Source organism: Zalophus californianus, chromosome 5 (assembly GCF_009762305.2).
Source record: "Zalophus californianus isolate mZalCal1 chromosome 5, mZalCal1.pri.v2, whole genome shotgun sequence".
NCBI lineage: Eukaryota > Metazoa > Chordata > Mammalia > Carnivora > Otariidae > Zalophus > Zalophus californianus.
Window position 1 is genome coordinate 72,002,761 of NC_045599.1, and position 10,328 is coordinate 72,013,088.

The 10,328-nt window shown below is 47.7% G+C and overlaps 2 long non-coding RNA genes across 7 annotated transcripts in view; one reads left to right on the forward strand and one right to left on the reverse strand.

The window, feature by feature from the left end:
- LOC113928907 overlaps window positions 1-2,435 on the reverse strand; it is a 134,848-nt gene extending 132,413 nt beyond the window's left edge. For 4 of the 5 annotated variants that reach the window (XR_003521997.2, XR_003522000.2, XR_003521998.2 and 1 more), the window contains exons 1-2: window positions 2,172-2,307; window positions 1,416-1,527 (exon numbers count right to left, since the gene is read on the reverse strand). This is a non-coding gene — a long non-coding RNA (uncharacterized LOC113928907). The other variant, XR_003522002.2, reaches the window with a different exon arrangement.
- On the forward strand, window positions 2,384-10,328 carry LOC113928909. Of its 2 annotated transcripts, none has more exons than XR_003522003.1 (3): window positions 2,384-2,524; window positions 5,642-5,787; window positions 9,763-10,328. It is a non-coding gene; the product is annotated as an uncharacterized LOC113928909 (long non-coding RNA). The 2 variants fall into 2 exon arrangements; XR_003522004.1 differs by having other exon boundaries at window positions 2,410-2,533.

Here is a 10,328-nt window from a genome sequence, read left to right on the forward strand (position 1 = left end):
AAAAAATGTGAGAGGTGAAAGAAAAGAATTTCCAAGAAATAAAACAAAACAAAAAACCTGTCAGAATGGTCCCTGAAATGTTAAAACCCGGAATATCTAATCACAGATGCAAAATAGAAAAAGGTTAAATAAATGCTACCTCGTCAATTTTTGAGTGGCATCTTTGATTCTGCAGTCCACAGCCATATGATTGCAATTCCTGGCCATGCTGATACATTTTTAATTCAATACATGGATCTAGTATTTATTGATTTAATAAGGTTAGGATATTACATTGTTGCTGCTACTGATGAACTGTCAGCAATTCAATCTAGTAAAATCTTACAGAGGAATATATATTTTAGGGGAGAGAGAGACAATGGCTATGTAAATGTAATCCCTTCACTACATATGATAGTGCAAAGAGCAAAGCTCCTTCTTTCCCAGACTGCTTTGAGCTCCAGACATTTGCTTTTACTAAAGATGCCGGCCACCAACTGATTGAGGTTACAGTGAAGAACTGCAGCAAAGCCTTACAGGTACACCTTCAAAATTAGGGAAAGCAATGATTTATCTCCCAATTTCCACCCTCTGGCCTCTCTTCACAGGTTCTGAGGCATGTACCCATGCAAAAACATACACATGCACATACACACACACACACACCCAAAGACCTGAGCCCTTACCGTGTCACCTAACAGACTTTAAAGGAGCCTTCAGTGATTTCCCTCTCTGGACCCTAACACTGTCCACAGCTTCATTAGCATGCAGGTGTACATAAAAGAAGGGAGAGAACTCAAAAGCAACTCTGCCAAAATACAACCAAAGGAGACAGGCTTTAAAGGCTATGTGAAAGTAAGGAGGTATTATAGGATCCAGAATCAGAAAAGGGGAGAAAAATCCACCAAAGTTGCTGAAACACTTGGGGACTATTAGAAAGCTTTTTGCACAGCTGTGCTACCCTGCTTGTGGGCTTATTTTCCCCCCGTAGACACCTGGGAAGCATGTTGTCCTCCAGCTTTTCCCTGACTTTGAAGAAATGGATAATCTAAGGAGTGGTGCTGCTGCTGGGGTCAGTAAAAGTATGCTAATTGGTGAACCTAATTGCTTCAAGCAGTCCTGCCTCTAAACAGGGAGAGCAGAGTTGATGGAGTCAGTCTGTTCCTAATAAAATGAAGAAGCACTGAATTAAATTCCCAAGGAAGGCACTATAAAAGTTTCCACAGTGTAACCAAATGACTTCACCTATGCTATTACCCCTAAGATGACATCTTTGAAAGAAAGCAGAGCCCAGTCAGGCTCCATATTCATAAATTGGCTGAGTTTAGGCCAGTGAATCTGGATTGATTTAAAAAGGCTTTTTCATCCTTCCAATCAAATGAAGTCACTGTTAATTAGATACTTTCTGTTAACAATGTCACTCTTCTCCACATTACCTGCTCACACTTGCAGCGCCTCTAGTGCAACATCTGGAGCACCAGTTCCCCTGCAATCAGTCCTCACAAGTTTGGCTGGAGGGTGGTGGTATTTCCGTTTCTCAATCCCTGTCTGAAGGAACATACTATTCAGTGTACTGATGGCAAGATACATACCAACTCTCTAATTTGCGAGATTATAAAACAATCTCTGGGAAAGCTCTCCAGATACGGTCCCCCCCCAAAATTTTTTTAAGAACTACACAACGGTTTTTCTGTGTAGTTCCCGCCTTGTAGATAGATGTTTTCAAAAATGCCGAAGGCCACAAAGTTAACTCCCACTGACTTTTCAGCTTTTTAAGACCGAGCTCCTCCTTAAACTAGAAAACCGGGTTTGAGGTTTCCTAGCCACGCCCCAAGCCTTGCTCCTTACCCCCTCTCAGCCCAACACCTGAAGAGGACTAGGTGCCCAAGGCAGGGCCAACTGTCAGACAGCTCCGGAGCACGGGAACACCGCAAAGGCTCAGAGCGCTCTAGCCAGGGAAGGCAAAAAGCGTAATGGGGACGACTGCCAAGGCGGTCTCTTTCGACCGTGAGTCTCTGAACTTTACAAAGTTGAGCCAAAAGCCGGCTCACACTCCCTCTGGCCCATACCAAGGAAGTTTGCTGCACCGACCCTGGGACGCAAACTGCCAGCGCCGACCGAGGGCGTGGGCCTAGGGTTCCGCAGCGTGCGCCATTTCGCGGGTTGAGCCTGGTTTCCTTCTTAAATCTTACCCCGCACCGGCCCAAGACTTTGTCACTCCGGCCAGCTCTCGGGGTAGGGACCTTCAGCACCGGCGAGAGCGCGACCCTTGCCCTCTGGCGAGGTCCCGGCAAGCGGATCCCCCGGCCCGGGACCCTCGCCGCGCGAAGAGACTCACTTGCGTCGAGCGCCCGGAAGCCAACCCTGCGAGCGAGGCTTCGTGCCCGGATGTGGGCCTCGCTTCCGGGAACTGCTCCCGCCGGGGCCGTTGTCAGGGCTAAGGATCCCGGGCACCGAGGGAAGCAGTGGGAGGGGCCCCGGGGCCCTCCAAGGGAGCCTGGTTCGCAGAGTGCAGGATTCGTTCGCAAGGGAGCGCCCTTGTGGGGTGAGAAATGTGAGGAGACACAAGGGTGTAAGGGCCCTTGACTGGGACGCGGATGGCGCGGACTTGGGCCAAATGCCTCCTGGCCGCCCTCAGGGCCCACACCGCTCAGGTGTGATCCGACGGCTTGGGAGGACAAGAGGCCGCCACAGGCAGTTCAAGACCCTGGCAGTCCTGAGGCAGCAGGCCTTCAGGAAAGCCTCAGGGACCTGCCGCCAGGTCACAGACTTCATCCTGGGCAGGGAGCTCCTGAGCGAGAGTCGCCGGCCAGGGCGTGAACCTGCACCTGGGACCCTGTCCCTGACTCCGAAACGCCCAAGGATCTTGGAGACCAGGGCCTTGGAGTACTTCCCTGATAGGGAAGACGGAGGGGCAAGGGTGGGGGGTCGAGAGCCAAGCGACAGTGAGCCTTGATTTCCTCGACATCGCAGAGGGCAGAACCACACTAGATGAGGTTAGACAGTCACGGTGGAAGGACAGAACCATACCGAGACAGGCACACTCTGGGAGTTGGGACTCTTAATTACACTTCTTCAAATCTTTGACCTAAAAGCTTCGCCCGCGACAACGTATGCCTTCTCCGCAAGAGGGTTTGGGGAAATTAACTTTCCTGGGACTCTTTCATCCCTGGTATGTGGGCTCAGGGAGGAAGGCAGACAATAGCAGCCGCCGAAACACCTGCGATCTCTCAATATAATAAAATCTGGACAAGGATTGGAGGAGTTGTTTCTCCTTCCGATTCCAGAGGGAGCTCAAACCTGAAGCATCAAGGTTATCCTCCAAAGAGTAAAACAGGATACTCGCAAAATCTGCTAGGAACACAACCGCCCGCACCTGAAGGGCGTTCCCCCTCACAAACGGAAAAGGCGATCTGGATTTTTTGTTTTTTCATTTTAGTGCCTGAGGGAACCTAAGTTGGGGGCTTGCTCAGTGTAATACAATCTTGACCCTCTGGAGACTAAACCAGAACTGAGCAAAGAGAAAACAGGCGAGAGAACGGCAAGGTGTTGGGGAGAAAGTGTGGGCAGAAGTCTGGGAAAGGTGGTGCGCAAGAGCTGCTCTGACCCGGCGGCGGGACCCAGGGCTGCTAAATCCCCGGGACGCCCGGCTCCAGGACTCTGGGCAAACCCGGTAAAAATATGGCCACGTGCTTTGACTCTGCGGTTTGGGGCAACACACACACACAGAGGCACTTGTCTTTCTCTCCTGGTCCTGGGGTCCCTCTGAGGTTCTTCAGACAGCTGAACCCCGGGAGTTCCCGCCGAGCTCGGCCACTTGACCACTTCGCTCATGCTGGACGAGGGGTGACTCTAAAGAGCGCAGAACAAACTGCTTGCCGTATGGGGACCCAGTTCCGCGCAGAGGAAGGACTGATAGAGTGACAGAGCCCAGGTAATAGCGGCCAAGGCTCCCCACCACCACCCCCACCACTCCCCTTCGATCCGGTCACTTGTCATCCCGAGCTCTCCCGGGTCCTTGTCACGCCCCGCTCTCCGGGGCCACACGACAACCCCTTGACAGCCCGAGCTGCGCGCCCTGGTGGCTCCCAGGTGCCCCAGCCCTGAGAGCCAGGGCTCAGCCCTTACTGAAGCCTCTAAATACAAACGACACAAGCGCCGCTTTTCCGGCATCCAGATCTGCGTCTTCTACTCCCACCTAGCAATGTCTCGCCGACGTTTGGGGTGGTGGTTGTTCTTTTTAAAGTATATTAAAGGATCATTGGCGTCTCCCCGTCAAGTCATTGCGCCTTTATCCCCATCAATTAACTACACCTCCGACGGCTGCTTTTAGGAACTAAATTGAGCTGCAAAAGTAGGTATACACTTTCAGGCAGATGTTGTCATCTCCCGCAGAGATAAACGGCCGGCGGGGCCAGCCCCGCAGCTTCAGCAGCTGCCCGAGCAGCGCTGGACGAGGCTAAGCACTTGCAGCTACGGGACTGGGGACTGGAAGGGAGGTCCCCAGCCTACGTTGCGCTAGTGCGCCTGGAGCCTGGAAGAACCGGGAGGGCCCTAGCTCTCGGACCTCAAGCGTTGTGCACGTCAGGGGGAAGTGTGTCCGGAGTTGTGCCAGGGAAAACGCCCAAAAACGAGCCATGCGTTTTCGCGCGGAGAAGTAGAGTGGAGAATGTTCGCAAAGCCCGAGCTCCCCGCCAGAAGAGGGGCGTGGAAGACAAGAGGACAGAATAATGAGTTTGGCTGGCAGCCCTCCTCCGGCAAACCTCACCTCCTCTTCCCGCCACTGTAGCCTCCTTCCTCCTTGCGGTAGCAGACCCCCGGAATCCCAGACCCCCTTGTGGAGGAAAGCGCAGTGTTGTATAGGGATGCTGGATACGGAACTAGGGAATCCGGGACAGAAACGTCGCATTTAGGACAAAGGGGTTCACTAGGGACAGCCGAGGGCTTCCGCACAGACGCGTCTTTCCACTCTTTCTCACCCCCAATCACTCCCTAGGACTTGGGGCAAGGCTGTCGCACGCAGCTGGGAGGCCCCAAGGGCTAAAGTTAGGAGGGAATAGGGGACGTGGCCCTCACTGCAGTTACAGGGCTTTCCTCCCGACAGTGACCACAATAAATTTAGCCAAGGCTAAAGGAGATTAATTTCCCAGCATAATCCAATTAAAAGATTTCTAAAATAATCTTTTGCGAAAATGAAAAAAAGAAGTGTGCAGCGAAAGAGGGGACTGGTTTTGATGACAGTGATTTATAACCTCGGCACAGCTGCGCTGATCCCTCGCTCTCATGCACACGATTTGACCAGAGCATTCAGTCGGTGCTTCCATTCCAAAACCCTAGCCTTTCTGAAAGACAGCCATCCATCACCCCAACCTGGGCTAGGGTTGCTTACAAGCACCATAGACTTTTTTAAGTGCTATTAGATTTATGGTCTCTTTTTCTACGCCCAACCAGAGTAATTAGCACATATGTTCTAAATAGATGATAGTTTTGTGAGCAATAAAGCAATTACCCATCGTTGGAGCTGACAGTTCCTCCAACTAAACTCCAACCAGCAGCTAATTGGAAAAGTCATTTCAGCTCCATTGTCTGCAATTAGTCCTGCTAAACTACTACACCCCAACTAGCTAGTTTGAGGTTAATTTATTCAGTGTTGTATTTGCAGGAACGAGGCATTGGCACGAAGGGACTTGCCTTTTGCCCCTCCAGACTGCACCCTGGAACTAGAGAAGCAGGTGGGAGTGAGAGGCCAACATTTTGGAGCCGGAATGATTCCCAGGGGAGGGAGTGCCTAGCTGCCTCAGCTTCAAGGTCAGTGTCCACCTTGCTGAACGCGGTAGACAGAAAAAGCCACTGTTTCTCCTACTGGGCAGTAACTGAAAAAAATTGCTCAGTGCGTGCTACCAAAACCTTGGTTAAAAGTAAGCACAGAAGAGGTGACTACGTCCTGAGCTCACCTTTCCTCCCGCATGCCCAGTCCTGACCCTGAGCCACCCAACTGTCCCTAACGGATAAATGTGGACTCAAACCCACCAAAACAACAAAATTCTGAGCCCTCACTGGGGAGAGGGAGCCTCCAATTCTTGGAGGAGTTCGGAGAAAGAAAAGACTAGAAAAGTCAGGAAGCCCTGCTCCTGCTTTCAGCCTCTCTGAACACAATCAATTCACCCTTGATACTGGGGTTTCTCCTTGACTTTTTCCTTTCTTTCTTTTTTCTTTTCTTTTCTTTCCTTCTTATTTTTTTTTCTTCTTTCCTTTCTAAAGTTAAGCCCAATGAATCCAATACTCGTGCACAGTGAGTGGAAAAAATGTGTTAAACGTCGGTTTGACGCCCCACCGGAGCTTCCAAATATCCAGCGGCTGGGATTCTTCTACTTAATTTAATCTTTATTAGACAGGGCGGCTCCTACCCTCCTATTCACTAGGAAACACCAGGAAACACCAGGAAACGGATCCGTTGGGGTTCAGAATTGAGGAGAGGAGTTAAAGAGGGATTAATCCTCTCCCTCCCAACCTCGAACTTTGGAACATCGATCTCCTGTAGGCTGGGGTAGAGAGGAGGGGTTCAAGGTCCTGGCCCTGACAGCCAAGGGTCTCTGCAGTCTGGAGCAGGGGGCAGGGAGGCTGGCAGGTTGAGATGGGAACTTGTAGCCCCGGTAACCGTGTATTCCTCTACAGGAATTTACAGCAAAGTGACCCAGGCTCTGGGAGAAATGCGAATCTTACTTAAAAGAACATGGTGGGGTGGGGGGGGGAGTGCGGAGAGCTTCTTAGCAGGTAAAGCCCAGTACTTTCAGTCCTGGAAATCAAATGTCCTTTTCTGGATAGCCATTTATACTTCAGCTGTGGACTGTTTCTACTTTTTAAAATAAATGTAATGCTTAAGGAAGACAACTTAAGTGGTATTTTAGTTAGCATATGAAACTTAACTAGAATAATTCTAATTTCAAAACAAATTGTAATCAGTTGCTCAGCTTCAAAGTTTTGGAGGTATGTATCTATAGCAAGAAAACCTTTTAAGTTGCCGAATGTCAGGCTCTTGTTTTCCACTTATTTATTGTATTTTAACCAATTTAATTCCAAGAAAGACCGAAAAGAAAAAATACTGGGGAGAAATTGAAAGTAATGATCTCGCTTTACCCCATCATCTCTCACCTGTCACACAATCTTTACCCTCTGAAAAGAAATCCTCCCGTGAGTGTGACTTCCAGTTGAAAACAGAAAGGAAATAAGATGTTTTCACTAAAAAGCTGTCCATCGTGCTCTCAGTTATTTGCTTTCTTTGGGGGGACTTAAATATGACATCTCAGAGAGCAAGGGCAAGAAAAAGCTGAAGGAAGAGTCAGCTGAAAGTATCACCAGGACCTGGTGGGGAATCCTCATGTGGGTGTGTGTGTGTGAAAGCAAAATAACCCACCCAAACCCTGCCCCCAGAGTGTAGAAGAAACTTTTAGGTATATATCCATGCACTCTGAAAAATCTTTAAGCATACGAGTGCAGAAATGTAGTCCTACGCAAGCTCAGTTAGCTATCCACACACATGTATTCACTTCTGGAGTAAAGGCATTTCATTGCTCCCATAGTTTCTTTCCATTAAGAGCGATTAGATGATGTCTATTCAAAGTTGCTGATCCAGAGAGAAAATAAGAGCAGATAAAAGGAGATTTCAAGTGACCTCCTCGTCCCTTTCACACCAACCTGAGCCCTAGAATAGCCAAGGATCAACTAACACAAAAGCCCTTTCCTTTTTCTTTTCAGCTTCAGAAGATTTCCTGCAAAGGGTTAACAATAAAACAGAACTATCCTCAAGTTTTGTTAGATCATGCTTTTGGAATACTTTATTAACTCCTCCCATAGTTGAGCTAGGTTTATTATTCACCTCTGAAACAGGTAAATAAAATATACATAGCGTAACAGAGGGCATAATTATTTACTGCTCCATGTAGTTTGTATCAGTGGTGTGTACTATGCTCATACTTTTTCATTTAAACTTTACCTAACCGCCCCCCACACTGATGGAGGACACTGTAATAAACGTATCTTTCCACTGACAATTTAAAAGGAAATGTTAGCTTTATTATTTAGATCAACCTTCTGATAGGTAAATACTATTGTAATATGACCATAGTTACCAACAGATCTGCTGGCTTTGTGAGTCAATACTTTTTCACTAATTTATTTTATAGGCCGTTAAGAAAGTGACATTAAAGAATTAAACATATTTGAGCAGACTTTAATCAGTTAATGTCCAACTCAGATCTACTCTGATGGGCTAATCCTGCAGTAAAAGAAATTGGTGCCCTGACAGGTAACTATTACTAGAAATCATTATATGGTTTAGTAGATTGTATTGTCAGGGAACTTTAGCAAGCTTCAAAGTCATTTCAGAATTCCAACTTTTCATCCAAGCCCAACCCATTTTCCCCCAGGAAAAAGAACCACACAGTTATTCTTCACTGTAGTCCAGCATTTAAAATAAAAAAGTACTCTGCAGCATAAAAGTCTCCAGTTCTTTCCTTCTTTTGCATAAATGCATTTAGATAGCTAAGGTTTGATTTTTACAAAAAGTAAATATTTGGCCTTGGCTTCTCTAGTGTGCTAGGAATGATTGTCACTTTTCCTCCGATAAAAGGCTTGGATTTGCATCCAAAGGTCAGCCCTTGCTCTCCTGCCATCCTCCCGTGGCTACTCGGGGCCCTCTAACTAGAGGCCCAAGCAGAATGGGGAACTGCTGCCCTTATCTCTCGTTCCAAAACACATGCTTTGAATGGCTGGTTTGTGATAGAAAACTAAACCACTTTCTAAGGTAAAGCACTTATCTCTGGGCGTTTTGACCCAAAGGTGACAAAGAAAAAATGCCTACTAGAGTGATAGTGAATATGCAAGCCTACTGATCCGTGGTTTAACTCCATGGGCAGGCTAAAAGCAGGCAGTCCAGCAGAAGCCCAGCTCCCAATTTGGCCTTTCCATCCTTGTTTTCATTTTAACAAAGGCAGAACTTTTTACAACTGGGCAGCCACAATACAGACTGAGTTCAGTCTTGTGAGGAGGGATTTCTGACATAGGCAGAGTCTTTTGTTTGTTTGTCTGGGTTTTCATTTTGACTTCTTAATAATCATGAAACACTGGGCAGGCATTCCTGTGCCTCTCTCCACCCTCCTCTTCAAAGTATCATTCTAAAGACCATTTTAAACATATCTTCTTCAACTGTGTTCTTCCTGGCCTTAACCTCATGCCAAGGGAGACTAATTGATTTGGCACCTTTAAAACAAGCTCTTTGGGAAAGGTCTGCAGTAAGAGCAGAAGAACTGACCTTTCTCCCAATGGTTGCAGGCATGTTCATCTCTCCAGATGGGCGTGATAAAACAGGGTTATTTCTGTTCTCTGGTCTCTCTAAACAGAAAAATATCACCTTTAACAATTTAGGGGGTAGGGAAAAGGTATAGGAGATAACTTTCTACACATACCCTACACATGGTCATTTGTAGGGTCTCATCACCCTTGAACTAGATGTAGAAAATGTTTTCACAAGGTCACCTTTGTTTAGTGTGATTTACCAAAACGCCAAAATGAATGATCTGGTGAGTTTTGGAAGAGCAAAATACCAATATCGAAAAGGTAATAGGATGAATGAAGACTGATTGGGCCTTCCTGGAAAGAAAGATTTGGGGTAGGAGGATGTTAATTAACTAGAAAGTCTGCTTAGATCTGGACTCTGGGGCCAGCAATGCGAGTCAATGCAGTATATGCAGCCACCAATCTCTGCTTCTCTCCTTTTCCCACCAGGTCATAACTGTTTACTGGCTCTCCAGTTAGGAGAGATCAAGCGTTGTGTGGAAGATCTTTCAAAAAGTAATTAAGGCTGAGCCATGATGCTAACAAGCCACAAAGGAGAGTAAGCCTACAGCCTGATTCCTCTTTCCCAAGCAGAAGGGTAAATTCCCATCATCCCTTAGGAGAACCACACCGGAGACTGTTTGAACTGAATAGGCCTGTGGGGACCAGACTGTCAGAGGAAGAATTCAGAAAGGAAGTTGGGGAGTCCAGACCCTGATAAGCATTTTCCCATCCCTGGATGGGCCTCACCAGGAGAGAGAGAGACCTTGGAGAGGACACAGTATATATGGCTACTGGGCTGGCAGTCTCAAGTAGGATATTGAGGCAAGGGCCGCAGTGGGTCTAGGTCCCAGAGCCACATGCACACGCTTAGACCTAAAGGCAACCGCGGTAGGGGGCTGGGGTGAGAAAGGAGGGAAAGAGATCTGGAGAAGAGGGGTGAAATAAGGGTGGATATTGCAACTGTGTTTTCTTCTCCTGCAGCTGAGTGTGCCTGGACACGGGTGGAATGTAAG